General features: G+C 48.4%; 1 protein-coding gene across 2 annotated transcripts in view; it reads left to right on the top strand.

Moving 5' to 3' along the window:
• TBX5 (T-box transcription factor 5) overlaps window positions 1–25369 on the top strand; it is an 84927-nt gene that overhangs the window by 5622 nt on the left and 53936 nt on the right. The window contains exon 1 of one of the 2 annotated variants that reach the window (XM_074920996.1): window positions 10014–10118. The exons of the other annotated variant lie outside the window; for it this stretch is intronic. The gene's annotated coding sequence lies outside the window, so the exon portion shown is untranslated. Of the gene's footprint in view, window positions 1–10013; window positions 10119–25369 lie in introns of those variants that run through there. 2 annotated transcript variants of the gene reach the window in all.

The raw sequence follows: 25369 nt of genomic DNA, 5'->3' as shown, positions 1-25369 counted from the left end.
ACCACTTTGAGGCTGGGTCCTGCATGGTCCTGATCTTCTCTCTGCCTTTAGTGTGCATTTGCTGTATCATCAAGCCAACAGAGGATGTTGCCAGTACTGTCTTTACCTCTGTTGCCAGAGGACTGTGGGAGAGAGAGTGGGAGACAGGGTCAGTGCTAACCCTGCTCTGAACCTGGTGGGACAGGCAAAGAGCTTGGAAGAAAGCAGATTCTTTTTCTCCTCTGCTACTAGTATGGCCTGCAGCCTTGGGCACCTCACCTCATCTTTCTGTGCCTGCCTGGTCCCATCCTTCTGCCTTGCGAACTCTGGAGAGGCGGGACCAGCCTCTCCCCGTGTGTTTGTAGGATGCTTCACACAGTGGTGTCTGTCACGGCGTGGCCTCTGGACTCTATCACAGCCCTACTACTATTAATAATCCAGAGGATTAGAAAGATAAGCTAGTTACAGCAAGACTCCAGCTTGTCAGTGCTGTCCACTGACTTGCAGTATCTTATAGGTGGGGGAACTGTTCCGGTCTGTTTATTTACAATCTATAACTTTGCAAATGGTATAATAGCGGCTCAGGTTTTATTTCTTTACAAACCCCTCAGCGTAGGAGACATCTGTGCTGACAGAATTATCTTTTTCTTTTTTTTTTTTTTTCCTTCCCTACAATGGTGCCTTTAACGAGAGCTGGGCTTTAATTGGTAGCTCAGATGGATCCCTCCCCCTCAGCTTGGGGGAGAAGCCTGACAAGAAGTATAGGAGTAATATACGGGCAGATTGAATACATGTATTTCAGCTATGAAGCACAGTATGTCATATATTGAATATATATTTCATCCCAAAGAAGCACAATTATTTTATTTATATATAGGTGAAGCACAATAACACTCTGCCCTTTTCCACATGCTGAGCTGCCTTACTTCAGCTAAAGGCAGCAGTTGCTCTGCAGTTCAGGTGTCCCATGTGCCGGTGGCATGGGACCCACGGTCAGGCAGGCATGGGGCACAGCTGGGCTTGGCTCTGGCCAGGCTGCCCACTTGTCCCTTGCAAGTGGGAGGCTCCGGGCTCCTCTGGCTGCGTGGGGACGCTGGCGGCTTTGCCACGTAGGCGGGCTGTAGGACTCCCTGGGGTCACGGCAAGGTGAAAGTTGTTTATTCTGTGGTGGAGGATCTAATCGAAGCTGGGGCGTAGGGACAACCCCATGCTGACTGATCTCCCTCTAGGGGCACTTTTCCTTTTTTGATGCAGTACTAAGTGGATTTTGTCTCCTGGCTGATACAGAAGGTTTTTTCCCATATGCAGAGTCTTACTTTTGCAGATGGGGAAAATGAGGCACAGAAAAGTGAAGGACAGGGATGGGGGTTATGAGAGCCAGCCCATTGCTCTGCGTTCTAGGCTGAGGGTCCATCTCCCTGTGCACCAGCTTAGCATGCAAAGTCAAGTGGTAGCACAGAGCTGATGCTCATACAGGCACAGATCAGCTCCTGGTCCTTCCTACTACATGGGTAGAGTGTTCCAGGGATAAGGGTTGAACAAAGTGAAGCAGAGAGTTGCTGTCCTCAAGAATTCAAGGATTTATGAGATCATCCAGTTCTTTCCAGCTGCAGACTTGATTGTAACTCTATCACACATCTCTGTTTCTTTTCTCTTTCCTACTCTTGTATTTTAGCACAAGGGGGATTTAGGAGAGATGCTCTGTGTGGGTAAGAAGGGATGAGGTGTATGTTATGAGGTTTACATGTGTGACAGGTATTACCTGAGCGCAGCACAGCCAGAGTGGGCTTGAGGCTTTTCAGTGCTGCAGGACAAACTGAACTTTCCAGCCACAGCAGAGAGGCTGGAGCTGTGCTGCTTGTGCTGTGGGAAGGGGGAGGAGAAGGAGCTGGCAAGAAGTCCACCTGGGTTTGGCTCGCTTGCTGCTGCTGGAAGACTTGGGCTTTTTCTACTGGGGGAGCTTTTCAGCATGACATGGCAGCTCTTTGTCCTCCACAGCAGCAGCCAGGCTGGCTCCCTGGGGCTCTGGCACAGATGACGGGTCTTTGATTGCATGGCAACCTGCTGCCAAGGCACCTGCTAAATTGCATGTGCTTAGAGCCAGCCCTCTGTGTTACACTTGATGCTGATGTTTCTGCATCCTCTTCCCATCCTTTGCCATTAGTCCGAGAAGGCTCCCTGCCCCATCAGCGAGACCCCAGCTCACAGTGCCGCTGTGGCTCTCCCAGCCACCACAGTCACGCTGCAGAAGGTGTTACCCCATGATCCTGGAGAACAGCTTGAGTTGTGGTTCCTCCCTGATAAGCAGAAAGACTACTGCCAGCATGGGCAGTGGTGGACCAGCCCTTCCATGGTGTGAGCCCTCTCTCCCTAGTGACTTCTTCTGCAGTGGATCTTAAAAGCATGTTTGCAAAGGGCAAATGAGTCCTGAAACGGAAAGAAACTTGGTTGCCAGAAGTATTCTCGGAGATAAATTTTCTGGTGTCTAGTCCAGTGAACTTCTTGCTGCTTGCACAGCTTTTCTAATGAAGCTCTCGTTTGTGGATTCTCTGATGTCCAATAGTGTGGCTGAAGTCATGTGTCTGTCTGAGTGAGGGCCCCAACCTTTTCTTCTTCCACACTGCATAGGCCCTTTGTTTCTATAAGAGTGACAGCAGTCTGCTAAATGTGATGGAAATGAGACCAAACACTCAATAACTGTGAATGGAGACAAGAGACAAATGAACTAACGGAGGCAGGTACATGTGTGCAGAGGTCATCTCCTTTCCTTAGGGAAATAGGCCAAGCACTGGGGCCTTGTTCTACAGGGGATCGTACCAAGGTGGACCCCTTGGAAAGTCCTTGGAAATAAGACTTGGAAAGTCCAGGTTTTATGATCTGTAGCACTGGATGTTGTAACACTAAGCACATCCCTGAAAGAGAGGGCTTTTCACCCACAAAATAGATCCAAGAAGACTTTAGTTTGCTCCAAGGTGGAGGCCATCACCTCAGCTTCGGAAGAGCCGCACGTGTTTGATCCTGGCTGGCAAGGATGCGGAGCGCTGCCCAAGCCATATCTGCTCCCTGCTGTGCCTGCTGCCTTGAGGCGCTGGTGGGGTCTCTGGAGGTAGGAGTTGGGCTCTGAACAATTTCTGAACCCAGGTTTTAGGGATTTTATGGACACCCTTTGTTGGCATCCCCTCAAACCTGACCTCTTCCCCCTATGGACCCAACCTCTCTTCCCTTTCTCCCCAGTGTCTCCAGGGTCTCACTGCTTTTCTCTTTGATACAGCTGGCACAAGTTAATAAATAATCTCAGGGCTTCCCCAGTGCCATACACACTTGCTGACACCCAGCCTGACCCTGCAGCGTGCAGGTACTGTGGCTGGGAGAGGCAGCCCCTGTCTAGTGACAAGAGCAGTGTTTACATGAGGGGGGAGGCATTGGGGTTTTCGCACTGGGATTTGGGAATGTTCCCCCCACCCTGTTCTTTCTGAGTAGTTGGTCAGAAATGTTTATCAAGGGCTAGAAAGGAAACCTGTGTGTATAATACCCCAGACCAGAAAGCCAGAAAAAATCTCACTGAAACCACAGGGTCAGCCTGGCAGATTTGCAGCACTAATTTACCAGTGACTTAAACAAATAGAGGCAGATTTGCACTCATACCTCCTCCTCTGCCATCCCATGCTGTGCTCCAGAGGGCAGCCAGGGCAGGAGCCGCCTTTGCCATCGGATCAGTGGGGCTCGTTCCGCAGCCAGGTGTGGTGGGGCTGTGTTCCTGGTTGGTCCTTCAGGTGGGTGCTGTAAGGTAGCAATGGTTTCTGGTGACTACCCTTTCCTTCCTCTCCCTTCAAAGGAAAAGGGGACTGAAGATGTAGTCTCCTCATCAAGCTGCTGAGTTAATTGTCCCCGTCCACGCTCTCAGCCTGTGGTCGATGCAGGGGAATGCCGCTTAACTCTGACCCCATTTCCTTTCTGGTGACGTTAATTCGCTTGACCTTGTGTTTGCTGATGTCGTGTTCCCTTGCAGCTGACAGGCGGGTGTGAAGGAGGCAGGCAGGCAGGAGGCTCGGGAAAGGCAGGGCATGTGGTCCCACCGTTCCGCTCCTTACTGAGCATGCAGGACATAAGAGCTGTGCTCCAGAGTGGGAGCAGCAACTCACTGATCCATGCTGAGGGATCCACTGTTCACATTTAAATTTCAAAATGGGAATCCTGATCCCACATTCCCCTTTTTTATGTTGAAGATGTGCATCCTGCATGGGGATACTGGATCTCCTGGGAATTCACATTGTAGCCTCAGCTGGGACAGACTCACCTCTGGGTCTACATGGGCAGAGGGAATTTTCTTCTGTTGTGTAGTCAGGAGCAGCTTAATGCTTAAGTCTGTGCTGATGTTTCTGAAAGCTTCCTCATTGCAGGGTCTGTCTCCCTTTTTAGGAACACAAAATATGGCCCCTCTTGTTTCCTTGGACCTCATTTTCCCATCTACTGTCCCTCACTTGTATGATACAAAGATGAGTGTGTGAAAGGTAAAGAGAGGCTCAGATATTTAAATATATGGTGTGGGGGGATGAATAGGTCAGGTCAGTGGCCAACCTCGAACTGCTCCTCAGGCTGTGGAAGGTAGAGTCTGTGGTGGTCAAAACTTCTGCTAGATGTCTTGACTCTGCTGTTGGGAAGGGGTGCTGTGGCTTTGTCAATTATGCCAGTCAACCAGTGACTGTTTCCCCTTGAAAAACTAGCAAATCTTGTGGACACAGCTACATTGGTATGGATGGACATGCTACATCTCACAGGGGTGCCACGCATGTTGTGGGAATGGATTGGTCCTGACGGAGCTGGAGCAGAGAGATGCATTTCCATCATTTCTGATGGGAAGAGTGAGCAGCCCAGGGTATCTTGGGAAGCTGCCCTCCATGGGAGAGGGTGCGTGGGTCAGCACGGACCTCTGCGAGAAGGTGACTTTGGTGCCTGGGGTTATGATGCCTCTCCACCTCCAAGATACTTGTCTTCTCAAGAATTACAGATCTGTGCCCAGATTACTTTAGCAGTTCCGTGTAATCTTCTTGAAACCCAAACAAAAATTAGTCTTTTGCTCTGAGGAGAAAAATTCAGACTTTCTATCAGAAAAGAGTAGCACCTCTGTAATCCCTTTGTCTTTTCCTTCATTTCTTGTCTCTTGAAATACAGCCCTTTCCTCCCTGGAAGGTGCCATCACTAAGCTCACTTTCCCAATTCTGAATCTTAAGAATGTGATAAACTTAGCTGATTTTTCCAAACGGCTCGAAATGGTGTCAGGGCCATCTGCTCTCCAGGTCATTATAAGAATTTGCACCGTAAAGCTTTGCCATGTGTTCTCTGCAGATTACATACACCTTTGGCTGTGCTCTTGTTGTTAGCTGCTCATTATTGGTTGGTTTGAAAAGCTTTTCTTATAAATGCCCTGTGTCCTAACCACACGTGTTGTATCAGTGGTTTTATAATGACCCATTTGGAATTATTTAGCCAGGGAACCTTGCAGTTTTTCCTTTCAATGTGTCCTTATAAGATGCCCAACTTCTACAGTTAGTCTATGAATGTACCCACACTATTAGATCCACTTGTTTATAATAGCAACCAAATGTCTTCAAATATTCAATCCTCCTTTTATTTTTTACAGCACTGGCAATAAGCCTTTACATGTTAACTCTTGGCCTCTCTGGGTAACCTCTTATTTAAAAGCAACTTAATTGACTTTACCAGGCCTGGGCTATTTTTCATTTCTTCCTAGAGGACTCATTACTGGAGATGGATGTTTATAAACTGGATCTGGATCCCCCTCTCTTCTCTCTCTCTCTCTCACACATACACCAAAAAAAAAACCCCAAACCCAACCACCACCTATTTTACCCCTTCCTGCCTGTTTACATTAGCAGGCTGTAATCATATTCATGGCTTCACATAGTTTGGCTAAGATTTTTGTAGTGGTGACCCAGTGTAAAAAGAAAAAAGCCAACAGTTTAACAGCAAGTGCTGAAAGGGAAAGAGAAAATGTTAAAATACTTAGGGCTTTAGGCATTTGTATGTCAATGAAATAGTCAGGATTAGAATAGAGGTTTGATTCTTTGAAACAGGTAGGTTTTGTACTGGCATAATTATTATTTGTGTGTGTGATGTAAAACAGGTGTAATGCAATGGTAAACTGGGTCCAGTGTTAGGTTTTTTGTTCCTTCTTTGTTTTTCAGAAGTAGTAGTATCATTATTATTTAGGAAAAAAAGTCTGACATCTGGAAGCAGATTTTAATCAAGCTACAGTCCTTGGCATAACAGATCCTCAGAAGTTAAGTGTCCAATAACCCGTAAAAGCTTAAGGCGTGAATACTTTGTCCATGTAAGCCTGCCTGCCTCTGTAAGCAGGACACACTCAAATCCACAGCCTTTGAGGATATAGAGCCTCAGACCATCCCATGTTGCTACAGGATTCCTGGTGTCATTGAATTCATTCTGATTTCCATCGGTGGAACATCTGGTACTTTGTGCTCATGTCCCTGGTTCAGTTTAAATCCACAGCCCTGTTCTGACAGAGGGGCTCTGAACACCTGATACGTTTGCTCGGTATCTAAGCTCTTCTGCCAGCACCTGTGTAACCACTTGGAAAGCCCATATTGCTTTTTGCTTTGCATCCATCTATACATCCTGAAATGGCTATCAGAGGTGAGAGAGGTAGAAACACCTATTGGGTCATAATGTTCATCCTCTTTTTTCCCTGTTCCCATTTTGTACGTGATCAATTCACTTTTTGTTCAGAAGATTCTGTCCTTTTAATTCTCCAGTCAGCAGAGAATTGAAACACGTTCCACCCTTCTCAGGCCAGTAGAGCTCACGGGGAGCATTTTCCTGCTTATTCATTGTAAAATTGCCCATGCCTCATTGTATAGTCTCATCTTTCCTGGGCTGCTTACTGCCAGGCTCTCATTTGCCCAGCAGGAAGGAGCAGAGGGACTGTGTGCTTGGGCCCCACCAGCACCCTGTCAGTGCTCGGGGGAATGGGCCAAGGGGTGGGCAACAGTCATAGGATCCCAGATATTCAATAAAGGAGAGCAAGTGCATTTTCTCTTTATGCTCATCCTCACAGACCCCTCATGGTTAGGGAGTGTTATTTTTCAGATGCTCCCTGGGATGCCCATAACAGAGCTGAGGGGGAAAGGTTGGGCAGTCAAGGTCCGAGATTAGCAGCCCCTATCAGATCTACTGTGGTCTGGCATCTTCTGCATCACGATCAAAAACCACAAGTGATCCAGTTGTAACAGACTGATTTGCTGATACGTGGCAGAAGCACAGGGAACCCCAAAAGATATGGGGGCTTCTCTGCACTAGCTGTTTGTAGCACCCAATGATACTTGTCCTCAAAACTGGAGGTCCTTTCTGCCCTTTTCAGCATGAGCATTTCTTTTTGTTCTTCGAAAACTTTCTCTGGCTTTTTTGGCGATTGCCCAGCAATAGGGTGCACGTCCCTTGTATCCCACCGCCGTGTGTGAGCAGAGCTCCTGCTGCAGTACCCACCCTCCCAGCACTCCTTACTGCAAACTTCAGGCTAACCTTCTGCCCCGTGCTCTCCCTGGGACTAATAATATATTTTTACAGGATTTTGGATAAAACCACAATTGAAGAATCTGGATTTTGAATAATTGTTCAGCCACTTTTCTCTGAATTTATCCTCACAAATAATTCTGTGCTCTTTCTCTGTCCTTTCTTTCTGCTTTCCTCTGTCCTCTTTTTCCCCCTTTTTTAATCCTCTCTTGCCTTTCATGAGTTCCCTTAACTGGGTAGCATCTGCCAATTTTATTAATGGGCTGTGTAATCCATTTACAGGGTCATTAATGAAAATATTAAATAAGGCCAGACCTAACAAAAGATCCTTGGAGTACTCTGCAAGATACCTCCCACAAGTGTAATACTTGGCTTACTGCCTTGCTGGCAGGTTTGAATCCACAAAGCAATGTTCATATTATTATTATTATTGTTATTATTATTGGCACTAGGTGATAACTAGAAATCCAAGCCAAACCCTGGGTTTTGCGGTGATAGGCATGGTGCACATATGCTCTGATTATTTATTAGAAAATAGAGTCATAGTGTGATGGGGGTCCTGGATTTGTACAAAAGCTACGTGAAGAAGAGACAGTTACTGGTCCCAGGGTGGTTACATTATGAAAAGAGGGACCTAAATGAAGGATAGGAAGGGTAACAGCGAGATCAAGGGCACTGCCAAAGGCTTTGCCCTCTGACAGTAGCCATGCAATAGTCCACGCTGCCTCTCAGTCAGATAGCACTTGTCTCCATCTGCTTGATTTTACCTTCTCCATTAAAATGTGCGAGTGCTGGGTGCCTCATGACCAGTTTCCACTGCCCAAAATTGCCATTTTTGTAAAATAGCAAAATCCTGTATCCTGGGGGGGGGGGTGGTGGTGGTGGTGGTGAAACCAGAAAATACATAAACCAGCCTGTGTCTTCTGGACTGCTACTGCTAAGCAGAGAAGCTGAGTGCCTGATATAAAACATAAGCAGAGGGGATTCAACTGACCCACCAGCACATAGCAAGCACCATCAGTGCTTGTTTCTGCTGACCTGTTACGCGAATGAATATTCAGGTTGATTTTCCGATTTCTGAGTAGATCTCCAGTCGCTGCTCAGATGAAGGGGTTGAAGAGGTGAGCGCAGCGTACAGTAGATGGTAGCACAAAGCCGTAGGTAATCTGGAGAGAGAGCAGAGGGGGAATGCAGAAAAATACACGATGAAAAAGATTCTGGTTGGTGATTTTCTGCAAGAAAAGTGAATTTTCAGAGCTAGTTATAGCACTGGGAGCTACCCAGCTCCCAGTCAAAATCCCACCTTTCAAGTTTTTAAGAACTAAAGCTAATTATGATAAATGCCTGTATAAGTGTGTACCAGATGTGTAAAGAGGTATTTGTGTGCACACACCCGCAGATATTTACTGCAGATTATTTTCATACCAGCGCATACATACGGAGCCTCCCGGATGCTGCAGGTTTAAGGCCTTCAGTCGCATTTCAGGAGACCTACTGTAGTGCACGTGCCTGTGTATAAGATACTTTTATATAGTCTCCTGTCCAGGTGCATTTTCCACAATGTGTATGCGTATACCAGAACCCCTGTGTGACTGTATAGGGAAAACAAAGTCTTTTTGTTACTTTGCAGCTTCATCTGAGCAGCTTTCAGGACTTCCAACCTTGCAGCGCTCCTTGCAGACCCTTAAGTCCAGGCAAAAAAACAAACAGAAAGGGTTAGGGGTTGAAGGGGGGGAGAAGGAGACATTTCTATTGAAAAGAAGAAATTTCTGACCATGTTAGTTTTATTGGCCTGGAGGAACCCTATAGATTAACAACCAGCAACCCCCCCCTCACAACACACACACACACACGCACTCCTTCACTGCCACCCACCCCCACTCCAACCCGGAGACCTTAAACAATCCGGTAGAAGGTGTGACTTCAAACTTGGTGGTAGGGATAAAGAGAAAGGAAGCCGGAATGTAAGCACTTGTGTGATGTGATTATTCCCAGAAATGCCTCGACATCTCCCTGCTGTCCCAGCACGGCTGCCAGCGGTGCCGTGGAGCTCCGAGCTAAGGTGCTGACCGCCGACTGCAGAGACACTGTGATACCTTATCGAGGAGAGGCATTGGGTCCCCTCCTAGTTACAAGCGGAAATAGGGCCTGTAGCCAGCCGAGCCTGCTGCCAGGGCCACTGCGGCCTCGGCATCCATGAGACCTCTGCCGAGCCCCTGCCTGCCGCCAAGGTAAAGGAGGGCTCCCCCAGGCACCCCCCTGCCCCGCTGCCCCTGCCTGGGGGCTCCGCTGGTCTGGGCTGCAGGGCCACGCCTGGGGTTGGCAACCGCTGGGGTGGACACGAGTGGGGTCAGCTGTGATGGGAGAATGTGGGGATACCCCAGTGGGTGGGCGCGGGTGGGGTTGGCCTGAGGTTAGTGGGGTGGACCCGACGGGGTGGACACGTGCTGGCTGTGGCAGGGGAGTGTTGAGGCCCCAGCCGTGGGTGCGGAGAGTTTGGGGTGCGCTGGCTGGGGCTGTGAGCGCTTGACGGCTGCCTCTGGGCTCGCTGCCCTCCGGGTGTCTGTACCGGGCAGAGGAGTTTGAGGGTAGGTCTGGGGCTGCCTTTGCCTCCACCGCTTTTGGATGCGAATGTGCCTAAAGATGCTCTGGTAGAACTTGCCTGATCGCTTCCCAAATGCTTTAATATTCATTTGTTCACCTGAAGTGATGCCCGGTTCTCCAGCTCTGATCCCATATGTTGGGGAGAAAAACAATAAGCTTATTCTCTCATATTTTTTTCTTTCTTTATTTTATTTAAATGATTTCGTTTACAGGGGAGGTGGAAGTGGGAGAGGGCTAATGTATAACAGGTGTTTTGATTTCATGTTACTCTTTGAAAAGCAAATCTTGCCATTTGGACCCCGTATTCACCCTTGGTTGGTGAAGAAAGTAATAATAGGAATTGTTTAGGAATTCATCAAAGAAAAACCCACCCCCTTTCCCCGCCTCCCCTTTCCTGCGCCGTCGGTGGGATCTGGCACCCCCTGATTATAGATGGCACAAAGCTTTGGGTTTGGGTTTTTAATTTTTTTTTTTTTTTTTTTTTTGGCCCGTTTTGTTTTCTAAGATGCTGTTTGGCGATGTGCGTTAGCAGCTTGTCATGGAGGGTGAGGGGCTGGCTCTTCCCTCCCGGTGGCTGCTAAGGATGGGGCGAGCAGGGGGATGCGGCTGAGGCTCCGCGGGTGCGGAGGGCAGCTCTCCCGCGGGCAGCGCGCAACCTCCGCGGGTGGCAGGGTGAAGGGCAGGCAGGTTAGGGGCTCGAGGAGCCGGAGGACACACGCATGTGTTTAGAAAACTGCTACCGAGCAGCGCCCTGCCCTTTCGGGGCTCTGTCCTGTATCTCCGCCTTTGCCGCTGCTCATGTCCAAGAAGTAGCTCAGCATAAATACATATATTTCTTTTCTATTTCCGCCTCCCTCCCACCTCGAAAATAATGAAAACCATGATTCATATAAACCACGGCCCGGCCGCCCCGTGCTCCCTGTGTCAATCGAAGGGCGCAAAGTGTGCCTGGACGGGGTCTGCGGGCTGAGGGCAAGCGGGCTCCGAGATGCGGCCCCGACGGCTGCGCGGCTCTGGCCCCCAGGAAAAAAACCCGGGGACATGGGGACGAATAAAGGGGTTTGGGTTTGGTTTTTTTTTGTTGTTGTTGTTAGTTTGTTGTTTTTTTCCTGGGTTTTGTTGTTGTTGTTTTTGGGTGGGGTGTTTGTTGTGTTTTGTTGTTGTTTTTTTTTTTTTCTTTTTTCTTCCCAGTGAATGCGTTCTCTGCTGGGAGAAGCTCGTTTCGGTGATTTTCTTGTTGCCCGAGAGCTTGAAGATGCCTCTTTGCTCGTTCACAAATTCGTAAAAACTAAAAGCGTTGGTAGGGCTGAGGTAGATCAGTACACGGGGAAAAGTAATGTCTTTACACTGGGGTGATTTGGAGTAAAATCTGTGATTGGAGAATTAACATCGAGTTGGTAGTGCGACAGTAACGATTCCACCACTCCGGGGTTTTGGGGGCTAGTTTTAGAACGGGGTTTTAAATGCGCCTAAAATGCGAGTAACTTCTGGTTGTATTCGTCCAGGTCAGGGTAAAATAGATTCAGGATCCTAAATGATGTCCACTCCCCAAATCAACAAAATTAAACAAATATTTGGCAATTCAAAGAGCCCGATCCTGCAAATCGATTTCACGGCTTGTTTTGATGCTTTGGGAAACCCGTGGGTAAACGCGTTTCTGTGCACGATTATTTGGAAAATTTTATTTCTCCTGCCTGATCCCGCTGTGGGTGTTTGCGCACAAACTATCTGCCGGCTGCCATTGCTGCCTGCCCCAAGAAAATATATTTTCCTGGAGCTCAGGACAATTTCCTCCATCCTTCTCTTTGCGAGGCTGCTCCATCCTGCAGAAACCCCGGCTAATTTGTCCGACCGATCTTAATATTCAACACGAAGCCGAAGGAAGGAGCCGGCTCATTCTTCCTTCGGCTTTAAAGGCTATTTCAAAGCTTTGATTTGAGCGCAGGGTGGTGGGAGGGAGCTCTCCGCACCCCTGTTGAAGAGGCAAGGAGGAAATCAGAAATGAAACATCTTCCCTCCGAGATGGAGAAAGTCCTGCGAAAACTCTCCAGACACTCACACCCGCCCAGGAGCTCTCCCTGGCAAAAGGCACGGCCGTGATTTCTTCAGCAAGTGCATTGCGCGAGCTCGCCGGAGCAGGAGATATTCGAAGTTTAAATTATGGGGACAGGAGGAAAAAAAAAAAAAAAAAAAAAAAAAAAAAGTGTTTTCTGTCTGGAAAGTAGGGAATTCGCCTCCTTTTCCAAAGGGGGGGGGGGGGGGGGGGGAATGCTTTTTGCTCTTGTGTTGAAGCCGTTGTGATTTAGCTCTCGAGCGGCTCTGGTTTCGTAGCGATCTCGATGATGGTTTTTAATCCCGAGCCTAACTGTAGCCGGGCTTTGCCCGAAACCAGACAGCTCCTTTCCCTCTCAGCCTGGCCCCGCGTCTGCCAAGAAAATGGGTGCCTCGCTAATATTCTCCGCAAACCGCTTTATTTTTCCCCAAACCCCAAAGGTTCAGTGATTCTCTCTAATGCCCCCCCACCCCCCGCGTCAAACCCAACTCAGAGCCACCGTTAAACCTGGATTTTCTGGGAGTCACTTCGGGCGCGATTTTGAGGATTTTTCTCCCTTTTCCGTATTTTTAGAGGAAATAATTTTCTCTCCCATTAGACACACACAGACACCCCTGAATTCCTCCCCCTCTCTTTTTTTTTTTTTTTTTTTTTTTCCTGGGGAGAACAGCGTAATTTAAAAGCCGCCGTGCGCAGCCCGAACAATAGCAGCCGTAAACTGAGACTGTAAGAAAGTTGTCGGCAGGGACGTAGGAACCACAAACACGTTTTTTTTTTCCCCTAACCATACAATGTGGAAACTCTTAAAGGGCGCTATCTGTAGACATCTTGCAATCACTGGTCTTCCTTGTCATCTGAAGGAGAAAGGGGAAAATATATTAAGTGAAGACACACTTTAAAATTACTTATACATTTTAAACATGCTGGCAAAGGGAACTGCCTGATAAACTCTTGCCCAGATTTCCTTTTTCTGGGGTAAATTATTTCAAGTTGTTACACAAACATCTCTCTCGTCTCTCCTCCCCCCACCCCTTCCCCGGATTTAATTCAAACGAAAACAAGCTCCTGCAGCCCTGCAAACAGCCCGGGCTTGGGGCAGTGGCAGGGCCGGTCCTGTAGTCACGAGTGGGTGCAAACACCCTCCCCAGGTGGTTTTAGGCGGGGGGGTAAAATGAGAATGATATTTTAAGTCAGTTAAAATGCTTAATAACGACCCGGCACACCGCCTGGTTTTCAGCCAGGTGGGAGCGGAGCTGGTCCCGGCCGTGCTTGGGCCGGTTCCCCTGAGCCGAAATTGCCCAAAAGCAGTCGGGGCAGCAAATTATTTCCCTCCTAACGAATTTCCTAGCCCGGATTCCTGTGCCTGACGGCGAGGGCTTCAGCCAAGAGCACGTTGCCGCCTGTAAAGCCGCCAGCTCCAACCAAGTCCAGCGGCGGAGGTTTGGTCCCGGAATAAGCGGCGAAATTTTCCCACCGTGCGATCGCGCTCCCTGGCTTTGCAAATGGGATTTAGGCGGGAGAGAAGAGCGATGTTAAAAGGAAGGGACGTTCTGGCTATTTATTTGCGCTTTTTTTTTTTTTAATCTGGGATAATATTAGGCTTTCCCCCCCCCCCCCCCCCCTTTTGTTAATAAAAATGGGGAAATTTGGGCTCGGGATTTGGGATAGAAACAAGACAGAGGGATGCGCTGCCCGGTCGGGGATATCCCTTTGTGGAGGGGGGAAAATCGGGCAGGAGGGGATGGAGGGGATTGCTGCGGCTCCTTGTCGTCGTCGGGAGGAAGGATCCGGCCCGGACCCACGGGGGGGGTGGGGGGTGCCCCCACGGCAGGACGGGCCGGGCGGCCCGGCCCGGCCACAAGCTCGGGGGGGGCGGGGAAGGAGGCTCGGGGTCTGCTCCGGGTCTAAAACCGTGCGGCAGGATCGGGCCCTCCTTTGCCAGCGGGGTCTCTTGCCGCCCCCCCGCACTGCCAGCATCTTCAAACGGCGTCCATCGGACAACCTGAGGGTAACGGGGGGAGAGGGGGGCTTTTTTCTTTTTTTTTTTTTTTTTTTTCTCCTAAGTCTCTTTCAAGCTGAATTTATGTTTGTGTGATGAAATGCCCCTCTGTGTTTAACATTCCCAATGATCATTTGTTTCCTTAGCTCCATTACTCCTTTATGAGAGCGCCTTTCGCCCGGGCATGTTTAATCATAACCGCTTACGCAATATTTTCTTTGGGATAGATTCACTCAGCCTTATTACATATCAATTATTTCCTTACAACTTCGTTCCACACCAGCTGCTTTGTTATCTGGGCCTGCCACCCCTTACCCCCCCGGTGTGTGGTGGGAAGGGAGAGAGACGTTTGTTTTTCCTAGGATAAAATACTGCTAATAATAATGCAGATTGAGTGGAAGGAGAAGGGGGGAGCGGCGTGGGGGGAGCAGCCCCGCAGCCGGCCGGGCTGGGGATGCGGTGCGGCCGGGGATGCTGCTCCGCGATGCCGGGGGCTGCATCTCCCTGCCACAAGCAGGATCACTACGGGCCGGGGTCCCCTTCCCCATCCCAGGGGCTCCCTCCCCGCAGTAAGGGGGGGGGGGGGGGGGCTGTATGTCTCCCCGTTTCCCAAGGCTCCAGGGCGCTGTGCTTTTGCGCCCTATTTTGGAGTTTCTTCTCTGTGTCTGCGCCTCCCAGGCTTCGTGCTGGCGCGGAGGAGAGACTTTCTGCTTTACAGTTCCCCGGGGGACCTTTACCCACCCTCCTGCCGTCTCCTCCGGCAGCCACCCTCCTGGAAAGGACATGTAGAGTCGATTCGAGCTTCCCCCTGCACCCCCTGCCCCGGTTTGGTTGTGAAATAATTTCAGTGTAAGTTTTATCGTGATATTACATCGTAAACACGCTGCCAGGCTTGGCTTCTCTCTTTCTCCTCTTTCCGATCCCCCCGGGATGGGCTCCCCCCGCCGCACCCAAGGGACGGGCAGCAGGGCTTTTCTCTTCGTCCGGGTCCTGGCTGGCGGGGGCAGGAGGGAGTAAGCCCCTGCAAGCGGGGACAACCGGGAGTCTCGGGGTCCCGGCAGATCCTGCATCCCCCGGTCCTCCTTCCTCGCCCTCCACTCTTTACCCTTCCTGCTCCAAAACTCGAGCGGCAGCTTTTCATTTCCCATCTGGGGAGTCTGCAGCACAGCCCAGATTTCTTTTCTTTTCCACTTTTTATTTTCTTATATTCCGCCCCCCCCGATGCCAAAGAACCCGAGATCCTTTGGTTAAGCTGTGTCTTTATAGGGGAAATATATATATTCCTTTATGTGGGCTATAAAGCTGCGCTGGGGAAGTGAGAGGGGCCGACATTTTTTGTAGCAGTCCTGGTTCATGCATGATCGTGACTTGCTGTGACAGGAACCCTGAACTCCACCGTCATTAGGACAGGAACAAAGTCGGGGGGCATGCAGGTTTGGAGTGTGTCAGGAGTCCGGGCAGATACGTTGTGGAATTGGGGGGTTAATGCTGAATTTCCTGGCTCTGGAGAGCTGGTCTCTCCATCATCTTTACGCGCGCACACGTATATGTGAACAGATGACTTGGCACCAGTGAAAAACACTTAAAATAATGCCTCTGCCTCTGGCCAGGCCTGTGTAAATATCTCACTCTCCCACATGCCCGCCTAGCTTTTCCTGATGCTGCGTTACTTGATCACAAATACATAATTTGCACGAGTGTGTGTATACACAGAACCGCTTTGATCTTGGCGCAGAAATGCCCCCCCTCGCCTTTGGAGGGGCTGCAGCCCCAAGAACAAAAGCAGAGAATAAAAATGGTCAAATAACACATTTTCAAATGGGAAGCGTGTGTCGGCTTCCTCGAGTGGTTCTGGCACTTGGAAGGGGGGGGGGGAAAGAGACTTTATTGAACATATAAATTTAAACTTAGTTACCACTAACAGTTGCCTTATAAAAGGGGTCCATATAACCCACTTTTTTTTTTTTTTTTTTTTTTTCTGGAGTCCCTAGGCATGTTTCCCAGTGCACCCGATCTCTTGGCAGCACCGGCCTGCAAGGAGCGGGGCTGGCTGTGGGCTTTTGCAGGGGGAGATGTTTATTTTTCAGTCATTGTTGGCTCCCTCCCCTGGATTATTTTACTGCTGCAGATTTAAGCCTTCTACTTATTTCTTGATTCTCTGGCAGAGCTTTCCACGAGTGCTCCCAGCTCTGCGCTTTCTCCCTTTGCTGTGTCTCGGGGTGGTGAAATTACAGGGTATGAGGGAAATGTGTAAATTATAGGGTTTATTAAAATGTAGGCGAGCGTGGCTCTCTAGGCGAAACAGATGCAGGATGGCTTGAAGTCAGCCGGCCTGACAAACTGCAGAGCAGGGAGGCAGGGGAATCATTAGAGGGACATTTCCCGCAGGGAGAGAGGAAGCGGCCCTGGGGTGGAGGAGGAGGCTCTCCCTCCAGAAGCCCCCCAAAAGCAGGGCAGATTCCCCCTGGGTAGCTCCCAGGAGGTTGGTCCTGGTGAGTCAGAAGAGGCCTCCGAGTACTCAGCCCCTGCTCGCCGCATCCCCTCACTCCCAACCCCCAGGGGGGTCCCAGTGCTCCCCAGAGCTTCCCCTGCCCAGACACAGACCTGGCCTCAAAGGTTATGATTTATTTAAGCTGAAGCATAATTCTCAGTTTATAGCTTGGCTTCTCCGATATTAACCTCAGATGCTTTTGTGTTAATCTTAGGGATGATGAAGGGACTTTCTGTGGCAGGAGAAAGCTCTCAGAAGGATCTTGGTGTTTGGGCACTGAGACTCCCTTTTTCTCCTTCTCCTCCCTGCAAGGAAGAACAAACTGGCAAGAAACAAGGCTGCAATATAAATACAAAGTGGGCAGAGGGAGAAAAAAGGTCCTGGATGAGGTGGTCTTGGTGCTGCCCCTGCCCCCCAGCTGTGCACCCCACAGCAGGGGCTCAGAGCCCCGCCAGTGCCTGGGAGATGGAGGTGGGTGAAGCAGGCTGAGATGCCACCAGGAAGGTGAAGGCTCATGGCAGGAGACTCTCCAGCTTTCCCTGAGGTCAGGTGGAGAGTGGGTGTCTCTGGCATGGCTGAGATACACTGTGCATCCAGCACCCTGCTGTGCTCTGGGGAGCTGTTGTCATCCTCGCAGGAGGGCAGACAGATCTCACGTGATCCCTTCTCCTCTTATTGCAAGACCCAAGGGCTGGCCCGCACTCATACCATCCCCCTTTTGGTCATTCTCCTTGTTGCTACTTCTCCACAGACTCAAAATTTAATGGAGGATGTTGTCTTGAAGATAACTACTTAGCCATGAGTGACCTCACACAGCACATCCTTCCACACCTGGGGCCATGATGTCCCTCGAGTGGTATTTGCTTTCACAGAAAGACATTCTGAAAGCAGGCTATGCTGTTTAGTTGCCTAGATTAGACACCTTGGAGTGTTGCAGCGAGGCTTAAAACAAGGTAGCAACCCTGCTCAGACTACTAGGATGTCCTCTGTGGATCCCAAATAGTCCAAGGTAAACAGTTTGAGCTTTGCTAGCAGCGTTACACTTACAGACTCTCTGACAATTTTTATCAGCCCTGCTGTACTGAAAGAAGCAGAGCACAGCCTCTGAGCTGCAGAAAATCATATAAAAATCACATGGAAAGATCTTGCAACTCTCTTAATCCCACAATATCGATTGCTACCATAAAAGGTTCTGTAATGGGAATTCTGGGGATGTTCTCTCCTATCCATCAAACTAACCCATCTGAGCCTTTTTGCACCACTCTTGTTTCAACACCTTGTGGAGCTGATGAAGTCTTCATTTATTCATGTATTTTCTGTTTGTTTTGGAGGGTGTCAGATCTTGGCAAAGCAGCAAAAAGCAGACAGGAAGGTTAACAAAGGAAAGCATTATTTACTAATCCCTTCACACACTCCACTTGAGGTAACTAAAACATGATAATAAAAAGAGTAATTAAGAAGGACATTGAAGTATTTATTCAACTCTCATCTCCAAGAGCCTGGTTTGGGGATCTCAACCAGCCTGTTATGTTTACCATGATGTGACCATCATCCCCTCCTGCTCCTTGGTGTGTGAATCAGTGAGAAAGGCTGCCCTCCTCTCCCTCAGCCTTTCTTGGGTTTACAGCATTGCTTGTCAGTCTTGGATCTCAATTTATGGCCTGCAAACTCTTCTATAAGCTCATTTGCTGTTCTTCCTCTTTTTTGTTTGGTTGGTTGGTTGGTTTGGTTTTTTTTTTGTTTCCAGCTACTACATTATTTTAAGAGGAACATGTGGAATAGGAAACGGTCCTTACCACAGCTCTGAGAGAAGTCGAGTGGAAGAAGAGACAGATCTAAGATAGTAGAGAATGGAAAAGCAGCTGGATTTTAAATAATAAGGATGTGGAATAGCTCAGATTGAATAGTGAGAAAGGGAAAAGAGGGCATGTCAGCAGGGAACAGGAGGAGAGAGCCTCCTTGACGAGCTCAGTTCCTTCTCTGGGGAAGTCTTTGCTCTTGACAGATGCAGAAATCAGTGAGAGCTTCGTTTTCTCATTCGGTGAAGTTTCCTAGCTAAAATGGCTTTGAAAGACAAGCAGATTTGCAAATAAAGGATTGTCAAAACCAGCTTCTTGGTTCAGAGTTCTCTGTCTTTCAAAATAGGAATGGGAGTCAAAGAGGCTGGTGGTTGAATGGAAATGTGCCTAATGTGATGTGGAGAGAGCTTATGCACTCAACAGTTGTATTCTCAGTGCAAATGGGGGCTTTTGTGCTGTTTGATATTTCAGCAAAAGCTGAAGAGGAAATGAAGCAAACCTGTCTGCCTTTCCAGAGGGAATTTTGCAGTGTGCATGCTAGAAATATCTCCCTCTTTTCCCTTGGACTTTGTGGCTATTTTTATGTTACCTTAGATCATGATCCTGAGTTGATTGTTACTTCTGAGGTGCTATTATTATTCCTAATAGTATTTGCTTTCTATTTTTGACTGTTGACTTGGTTTTTTTAATGATTTTTTTTTTTTTAAAACAACAAAGTTGCCTCTTCTCTTTAGCTGCTGGCTCAGCCTGGGGGGAAGGAGACCTTTGCATAGATGTCTGTACTTTGCCTCTGTGCTTATCTCAACCATACATAATTCTTCCAGTACTCTACTGATTTCTGAGACACACACAATGTGGTGAGTGCAATGCTCATTCCTCTGTGTAGAGGACCAGGGGAGTGGGTTCATGTGTTTGGAAACATCAGGACAGCTGGCCAGGCAGTAGCTATCAAGTGTGAGGGTGATTAACTGAATGGAGGCCTGTAGACTGGAGCAGCAGAAGTACCGGGCTGTGAAGATGGAAGAAGGCAGGTGTCAAGTGTTGGCTCTCAGCTGCACACGGAGCTTGTTTTATTCCATGATCTAATGCCCAGGCCAGTCCCCTCCTAGTACTGAGCTTAGATGTTCCCCAGCTAATGAACTAAACAAAGCAAAGGTGCCAGCTGAGGAGTCTGGTTAAAATTGTCCTGTTAGAGCTTTTACTGTGCTCACAGGACGTGTAGACAATATACCTGACTGATGTAAACATCGAGAAAAGAGTGCAAAAGGCTAGTTGTGTGTAGGAGGCAGTGATAAAACAGGTGCTATTCAGTGGGAGGGAGATCCTGCCTTGCTACCAAGCAGGTCTGAGCTGCTGCTGCTGAAGTCAAGTGGCTTGGACAGTTGCCTGTGCTCTCCGCTTCCCTGGGCTGCTCCTTCTGCTACAGATGGATCCATCAGGCTCTGACTATTTCCATTCCTGTGCCATCCTTGGCCATCCATGTCACGTTCCAGAAGAAGAAAAAGGTCACATAACTCACCCACGGTTTCTCTCTTGTGCTGTCTGCCTTTGAAGTTACTGCATCTTGATCATCAAGTCCACTTTTGCTGCAATGGTTTGTGGGTTCAAAGTGTCTCAGTAGCAGATCTGTTGTCACAACAATTTTTTGCTTCCATGGGACAGAGGCCATTTTCCCTGCCTGGGTAGCTCTTGCCAAACTGTGTGTCTTGCCTGGTTGAGGTGGGCTTGGAAGGATGTGAAGTTTGCTATCTCGGAGCAAAACCAGCGTGACAGCTGGCACGTGAACTGGGCACCAGGCACAAGTGCTGGGTTTACAAGTGTGCATATGCCAATATGGGTATTCGCCATGTACCTTCTGTTTAAAAATGCCTTAGTCCATTTTAATGATCCCTGATGAAATGAGCAAAGTGTCTTTCTTCTGGCTACTGCTGTGCCTTCAGTTCCTCTTAGAGCCACTTGGGACTCGACATCTATTTTATATACAGAGACAGAAAAGACTAAAGGATTTTATTGTGCGATACAGGGAGGATGCATTGAGATGGGAGTCCTGAGAATTCCCAGCCAAGGCTAGATGGAGGCACAAATGAAGCAAAACTGAAGCAGGCTCTTTGCAGGGAGGGATTGCTGCTGGTGGGATAGCAGCAACAGTGGTACTGGCTTTTCCATTTGAAAGGAAGAGCAAGAATGTGGGAAGGGAAGAAGTATATGAGTCTACTCTGGGAGAGCTGAGGCTGAAAGGAGGCCCCAGCATGAATTCTTCCCTTCCCACTAACTTAGAGCATTTTCTCTATTCTGTACAGAACGTGATACTCTCTTAGGAGTGACCCTGCTGACCTCCCACCTCCTGATAGGATGGCGAGTAAGTGAGTGCAAAATAAATGGCACCAAATAGACCTTTTCAAAGAGAACGAGGAAAATAAATCAGGTTATTCTGGTGCGGCATTGACAGCATGTCAAAACAACTCCCCAAAGCGTGAAACTTGGCTGGGGAATGGTAATTCCACTGCCATGATACTTACATGCCAGATGTATGGCTTATCATCATGTCTGTCTGTCTGTCTACCTGTCTGCCTACCTGCTGTTACTGTATCCATTCTTTAAGCACACATAAGCTATTTATGATCTTATCTCCAGTTCTGGAGCGGGAAGTGGAATCTAAATGTGTGAGAATTACTCAGGGAGGAAAGTCTGCTAGATTGTAGTAGTTGGTGACTCCAAGTAGCAAAATAATCTGCTAGTCAATGCAGTATTAGATTGATGGTTGTATTTTACTCACTGCAGAAGCTCTGCCATCTTGCTGAGACACACAGAGACTAAGGCAGGTGGGTGATAGCAGAATGTAATGGATGCTGCAAACTCAAGCTGGTACTCAAGGCTAGTATTATCCAGATCACTTTTCCACCTTTCTAAAGAACAGTGACGAACAGATCTAGAGCTTGTCCTGCCAGAAAAATGCATTGTATCGTATTCTGCTGAGACCAAGCCTTCATAATGCACACAGAAAATCACTGCTCAGTAATTCCACCGGGAAACTGAGAAATGAAATCCAAACATGATGAACACCTCCAAAGCCCTCAACATTGATCTGTGCTGATCAGTAAGAGCTGATGAACGAGGTGTAAAAAATCAGGCTAGAGAGCTCCACACCCTCTCCTATGTGGTTCTCTGGACACACATCGCTGAACTTGCTGTGTACAGGAGTCTTTGAGAGGGAATGCATTTGTGGATTTCATGCCTGTGAGCTTCATGGTTACCCCTGTATGAGCAGAATAAAGAAGGCTTAGAAATGCTGATGAAGTTAGTTAGTATACTGGAACATTCCTGTAGATGTCTATAAGTTCAGAAAAACTGTAGAAAATTATACTCCCTGGTAATTTCCAGAGCTAAAGTCTGAGCTCACTTCCAGTAGTGCAGCTGCTGTAAATTTATACTAATTAGCAGTAGTCTGAGTAATTTGGGGAGTAGTTAACGTTTTGGCATTTGTATGCTTGTTTGTTTTTCTCTTTGGAGGATTAGGGGGAAATATATCTGTGCTGCACATTGGATTTGGTAGCAGGAGGGGGTGTTTCTGTTGCCAGTTTCAGACCAGATTTCCCGGCTGTGCAGAGCATGTTTGTAGAAGTGGAGCTCAGGACATGGCCAAGGACTTGAGCACACAGACCCCTTTGATCCCAAGCAAGCCCTATGGCTTAGCACCAACAATTCTGTCCATTGGGTATTTTGTGTTTCTGGAGGAGATCTCGAAGCTGTCTGGGCTCTCTCTAGGTGGGGAAGTGTGGGGGTCTAATGGAGCATGATGTGCTTTAAACAAAATCACTGTTGTCTGTGAGAGACAGGTGAGACATGAGTAGCAGAAGCATCCAGATATGAGCTTCAGGATGATGCCTCATCCAAAAAGTATTCCTGATCTACAGGCATTGTTTTTGCCTAGGCTGAAATGTAGCAATTTAGGACTGAGTTGCTATGCAGGATGTCACTTATTTCTGTTACCTTCCACTCTTGGCAATAACCAGGGCAACAGCAGCATCTGTCCCATTTTGTCTGCATGGAGACCTTAACATAACTAGGGATGAAACGTATACCCAAACATGTACCCCTGTGTCACAGTGTGGGAGGCATCGTGCTGTACCACTTCACGCCCTGTTTGGTGGTAAAGATCTTGTATTTAACATGGACGGGTCCTGTCCTGGTCACCTGTTCTGTAGGAAACTCAGCTAAGGCCAGACTCACAGTGCTAAGCTCATCATGTGTATTCATCAGGGCTAAGAGATCTAAAAAGTAGATACTTCATTCAAACTGGTTGTTGAGGTTCTCTGTTATCAGTGGATGGGCAGGCACAAGTCATCCCTACTGTTGCAGAGTGGTGTGAGGACTAGATAAAACCCTTTTTATTTTGACTTCAAAGGGAGCCTGGGGTAACCAGGGTGGTCTAAATGCCTAACTGAGGTGGTGTGAAGGAGGGAAGGGTCCTGTGCAATCAGTTAGTAGCAAGATGGGAGCAGAGCCCAGGCTTCATAATTTCCCACTCCCAGGACTTCTACCTTGTTTATTAACCTAATATCCTCTATCAGCTTGGTTTATAAGCATCACACTTCAAATAAGAGAGAGGGGAGATGTCACATGTGACTACGCTGGGGGTGTAATTGCCTTGTAGCTGGATGTCAGAGACCTGCTACTGGAAGATAAGGGAGGGGTGACAGAGCATGAGGAAGGACCACCTGCCTCATCGAGTACAGGCACTCGCAATTACAGGTGACCATGTAATAGCCGCTTAATCCAGAGGGGTCCCCAGAACATCCACTGCATACGCTGCAGGCCATAAAACACTTCCCAACACCCTATAACAAATTTAAGACCGTTAGTACAAAAGACCAAAAGCCACAAAATCTCAAGCATGCAGGAGAGATCAAGGGCATTGCCAGTGTCCCGGGTCCCGGCAGTAGCTGGGAAATTGTTAGGTGAAAATGTCCAGATGATCTTAGGAAGTGGACCATGGCCCACCCTACAGAGGAAAGCAAGAAAACCTTACCAGTCCCTGCCAAATCTGACCCGAGGGGAAATTCTTTCCTGAATACAGGCCAAAACCCAAAGTAATTGCACATGTACTCTTTAAAAATGGATTTTATTTAGGAGAAACACATTGTCATCATCATCCTGTAAACTGCGCCAAATGTGTGCTAAGGACTTCCCGTAGAAGGAGAAATGGAAAGGCTTCAGTTTTGTGCAGAAATGCTGCAATGAGTGAGGTACCTCCATCGCACCACAACCTGACTGGTGCTAGATGGAGGACCTTCTATAGATACCCCAGGTTTCCTGGGGAAAGAGGCATTACTTAGCTGGAGCTGCTGTTTTCTCTTGCCAGAGTCCCCAGACAGCTGTGGCATATTGGATTTATGGCTTATAATCAATCTCAGTCTTTTGAAAACAAGACAAAGCTTTTTGGAGGGTTTACTCAAGGTCCTGGCCTGAGGAACCTTGCCTAGGGTTGGTACATCCATTGTGGCTGATTTAGCATAAATCAGCTACTCTCTGACTCCAAGGAAATTCTCTGTGATGCACAGGGCTTGTAAAAGTCCTTAAGTACCACTTTAATCCAACTAACAGATACCGAAGGACTTGTTCTCAGGGCAAATTTGCTTTTGTTTCCTGTAGTCCCAACGCAGTTTCTCTCTTTTCCATCTCTTTTCCCTTTGAGTGGACTTTCTGTTCTCAGTTATGGCAGCAGTTGCAGTGGGAGCTATCTAGGCTGCAGTTTAACCGTGTCCATAGGAGCAGATGGATTTTAGTGTTTGCCAGTAAGACTTACCCAAATTAGAGGGCTGCTGAGTTTCCAGCCTTACTAATGTAGCCAGCACTATGCTCTGGATAGAATTAAGAGAGGGTCTGGGAGAGGATGAATAGACGCCCACTTGTTCTCTTACACTCTTTGGCAAAGTTATATGATGCTAAAGCCTCTTATTTCCATGGCAGAGGCGCCCACGACAGGATCTCAAAGTACTTGTCCTACCTAAGACCTTTGTATTAAGTAATGTCCTCAAGAAAGACATCAAACTGCAGATAGGCACACAGTTGCTCAAAAAATGGCCCAAAATTGAACAGAGCAAGTGATCTTGGACTTCCCATGTTCCTACTGGTCTGAGACCCAGAGATGTTGCCTTTACTGAGTGAGGGGGATCAGGGCCGACACAATCATCCTCCCCAGGGTACTGCTCAGGGATGGTCTGCGAGCGTGGGACGGGCCGCTGGCCCTGAGACCGCACGGTGTAATAAGGACACTTATGCGCTAGGGACTGCACAGACACCACCGAACCAGTTCAGAAGCCACCGAGTAGGATGAGCAATAGCTCTTGGTCCCAGGGCTTCAAAAAGCTGTCAGAAATGTAGGTATTTGCATACCACTGAAATTTAAGTGGGCACCTATCTCTCTTGATCTTGTTCTGTGATGATGTTGTGAAAATTATGATGCATGCAGGGAACTAATATTTCCAGCTCCGTGGGTGATGCAGAGCTCTCCTAGGTGCAGCTATGGACGAACAAGTTGGGACAGGGAGGACCCCAACTAGGGACTTACTTTGGGTGAAGTCTTAGCACTGCAACCGTGGTGTTTGCCATGTGTGGATCTGTCCTCCCTGCTCCGTCCCGGTGACCTAGTCTCTGTTCTGGCTTTGCTGAGGAGCCTCTCCGGCCCCGGGAGGGTGGATCACAGGCAGCCTGGCCAGCGGCTGCTGTTTGGAATCCAGCAGCGTGCTGCTCCTCTGAAATCTGGTGGCAGAAAAGCTTTGGCAGAAGTAATGCTGTGAGCAGCAGCAGTGTTTCCAGCATGCCTGGCTGACCAGCAGTGATGATCCAAGAGTGGGCGACTGGTTCAAGCAGCCACAACTTCACGCTTCTTG

This window comes from Athene noctua, chromosome 17 (assembly GCF_965140245.1).
Source record: "Athene noctua chromosome 17, bAthNoc1.hap1.1, whole genome shotgun sequence".
Taxonomy (NCBI): Eukaryota; Metazoa; Chordata; class Aves; order Strigiformes; family Strigidae; genus Athene; species Athene noctua.
This window is presented reverse-complemented; position numbering and strand designations above follow the sequence as displayed.